At 42.8% G+C, this 3,695-nt stretch overlaps 1 pseudogene; it reads right to left on the reverse strand.

Annotated features, from left to right (window-relative positions):
* Nucleotides 1-221: 221 nt before the first annotated feature.
* LOC114095982 (small ribosomal subunit protein eS6-like) lies at nt 222-3,262 on the reverse strand (annotated as a pseudogene).
* Between the last annotated feature and the right edge of the window lie 433 nt (nt 3,263-3,695).

Below are 3,695 nucleotides of genomic sequence, written 5' to 3' on the forward strand. Positions count from 1 at the left end.
TAAAATTAAGAAAGGACTGGGGATATACTTCAGTAGTAAAGCACGGTTGGGTTCAATCCCCAGTGCCAAAATTGTGTGTGCATGTATAAACACACAAAGAAAAATAACAAAAATCGTTCATAATCTCTTTAACTAGAGGAGACCATTATGAAAAATTAATAATTTAGTTTGTATATTTTTTTGAAGGTCTGATCTTATTTATTTGTTACTCTTAAAAGTTCTTATTTTTGACTGGAGTCAGGAGTAGAAGCTCTCAGAGAGGACAGCCACGTCTCTGGGCAATCGGTTCCTGGTGTCTTTCTTTGGCTTCTTTCATTTTCTTGGCTAAAAGTTTGGCGTATTCTGCAGCCTCTTCCTCATTTTTCTTAGTATGCTGTTTCTTCAGAGCAATACTCCAGCGCTTGTGTTGCAGTGTGGAGTAACAGGGCACTGAATCTTTGTGCTTTGATCCTGGGTTTTTTTACCTTCCTTGTTTAAGGGTTTTCTGATCATGTATTGGTGGACATCATCTTCCTTAGAAAGATTGAAAAGTTTGCGGATTCTACTAGCTCTTTGGGGTCCCAGTCTATGAGGTACAGGGGTATCCCCAAGTTCAGGAATATCCTTCTCTCCTTTTTTTTTTCTTTTTTTTTTTTTTTTACAATAACCAAGTTGAGAAGCTCAGATTGGTACCCACAACGCAACCTTGTACAGATTTGCACTTGCTCTCTCCAGTTCGCCTGGGTCTGTAACAGGAATGCCCCTAACTCAGTAGCAGGCGAACACAGCCATGGGGAAACCTTGTTTATTGTTCCCCCCACTGATTCAGACCACAGAACCCTTCCATTCTTCACCTAGAGCACCAGCAGCCACTTCTGTGGCCATACCCTTCTCTCCACTTCGATAAGTTTCTGGTTGCTAGTGGCTGGGAAGGAGATACTCCGCTTTGTCTTGGAACAGCTGATCGCCCACAAGGTGCCATGAAAAAGAGCTGTATCTTCAATTATGATTTTGCATGTATATATGTATTCATGTTTGTGTGTGTGTGTGCATGTGTAACGTATTTACTCCAAACATCTCATCTCCATTTATACTGCAGTTGACCAGTAGGTGAAATACAATGTGACCCTTTGGAGCCACCTTAGTATTAGTACCACCCTCAACAGAACTGCAGTCCTGCTATGAGGGCGCAACAAGGAGAAAGCATCTCACCTGGGCCAGGGGACAGGGACACAAAGCCTGACTGTGATTCTAAAGGCTGAAATTTCTAAAACTCACAAATGTTTTAAAAATCATTTGAAAAATACACTTTCAAGCTGGGCATTGTGGCACACACCTGTAATCCCAGCAGCTCTGGAGGCTGAGGCAGAAGAATCAAACGTTCAGATACAGCCTCAGCAACTTAGTGAGACCCTAAGCAACTCAGTGAGACCCTGCCTCTAAAATATGTAAAAGGGCTGGGGATGTGGCTACATGGTGAAGCACCCCTGGGTTCAATCCCTGGTATGAAAACAAACAAATAAACAAAAACAAAAACAAAGTATTCCTGCAAAAGAGTTAAGAAACTTACAAAAATAAAGTCTGAAGTGGAGAAAGTTCTAGATAGAGTCAAATGAGAGTCACTAACCAACTGGCCATAATAATCCAAGGCAAAAATATTTCATGTGTTAATACTAAGAACATATGAAAATGTGTTAGGGAGGTAAGATCAATTTGACATCCATTCAAAACTTGTAAGACTAGAGAAAAAGAAAAGGCATCATAATAATAATACCACCCCAAAATGATGACGTATACATATGCGTGTGCCACACTGGCCTATGCCTGACAGTGGGAAAGCTATGATCCTGGATGTCCTATGATTCTGAAATTCAAGTCCCAAACCTCTCCCCTCCCTAACCCCACACTGGGTTTATTCTGAGGGTCTTACTGGCTTGTTTCAATCCAGAAGGAAACCAAAATATATTAAAAAGGAGCTTAATTTTTCCTCCCCTGGGCCACTAATTGTCTTTTATTCCAGAGGTGAGCTTTGCCAATAGAAGCAAGTTCTGTAGAATCATGCAGATTAATATTTTTAAAGGAACGTAAAATTCCATTTTAAGGGAAAGTTCAAGGGAACAATGCCAAGGTCAGCTATTTTGGGATCACAAGATAATTTTGTATCTTGAAGAGTCTGTCCTGTGACTAAAACAGTTGACAGGAAATTTTAGCTATTAAAACACTATTGCAATTCTATTGTTTTGCCTGCTTCCTAAAAATAATTCTCCTAACCCAATCTATTATCACGATAACTTCTTTTAAAGTGTTAAGTTTTAGCATGTCCAAAATATCCAATTGATCCTGATATTGTTTGTATTTTAGAGGGAGATGGTTCTTTTTTCCCCCTTTCTATTGCAGTGCTGTGAATTGAATTCAGGGGTGCTCTACCGCTGAAATGGTCCCCGACATTTTTATTTTATCTTGAGGCAGGGTCTTGCTAAACTGCCTAGGCTAATGGGGCCAAGGGTGTAGCTCAATGTTAGCTCAATTACTCGCACTTCCCCCCTGACCCCCCAATTTTTGAACTGCCTAGGCTCGCCTCAAATTTGCACTCTTCCTGCCTCAGCCTTCCAAGTAGCTGGAATTACAAGCAAGTGCCACTGTGCCCGGTTAGAGAAAGCTGTTCTTAAATAGTGCAGAATAGGTTGTAAAGTGGTTACAGGACTTCGTTCTAGCAATTTCCTTCCTGTCTCTAATGTCATCAATTTCTTGCTCTCCAGTACATCTTATGGTCAGTAGACCATTAGTTTCCCACATTTAGAATGTAAAACCACCCCTGACCCCACCTTCACCTCCAGCAACTGCTCCAACTCCTTCCTCTTGCTCAGAAAGAATTCCTCGGCCCTATCCAGAGGCAGGCATGGTGGTACAAGCCTAGCCACTGGGAAGGCTGAAGCAGGAGGATTACAAGTTTGAGTTCATCCTGAGCAACTTAGTGAGACCCTGTCTCAAAAGAAAAAAGAAAAAAAAGCCGGGGGTGTAGCTCAGCGGTAGAGTGCGCCTGGCTTATCCCCAGCGCTGCAAAAGAAACATAAAAAGTCTAGTTGTCCTGGACCTGCTCCACTCTGACCTCAGCTCTCTACCAGGCACCACAGAACTGAAATCGCCTTGGTCAAGGTTACCACTGATCCCCACTTGCCCAAGCCAGGGCTAGTCCCCTCTGCTTGGCCTGTCCTCTCCAAGGCAGCTGTGGGGGGACCGACCGTCGGTTCACTCTGAAGCAGGATTCTTTCTCCTTGGGCATTGTCCTCTCCCACTTCCCTGACTGCTCCTTCCTGTTTCCTTTCCTGGTCCACTTCCTGTGTCCTACAGGTGAAAGCCCCCTTTCTCCTCTGTATTTTTGCCCTGGTAACTTGTCCTGTCTCTGTGTGTAAAAGCCATTCCAAGGCTGATGACTTCCAGATTTATAATCCCAGTCCCCACCTTTCCCTCCAGTGCCAAAGTCAGAAATCCAACACCCTCCTAGACCTCTCCAAGGTTGGCTGATAGGCATTTCAAATTTAAGAGGCCTAAAAACACAACTTTTTATTCATCCCCAAATTTCACCTCATAAACGTGTTTTTCCTGTGATCAGTCTTGCCTCAGCCTCCCGAGTCACTGGGATTATGGGGGTGCACCACCATACTTGACCTTCTACTGTATTGTATAGATAATAATAAAAAGAAAAGTATACGTGT

This window comes from Marmota flaviventris, chromosome 6 (assembly GCF_047511675.1).
Source record: "Marmota flaviventris isolate mMarFla1 chromosome 6, mMarFla1.hap1, whole genome shotgun sequence".
Taxonomy (NCBI): domain Eukaryota; kingdom Metazoa; phylum Chordata; class Mammalia; order Rodentia; family Sciuridae; genus Marmota; species Marmota flaviventris.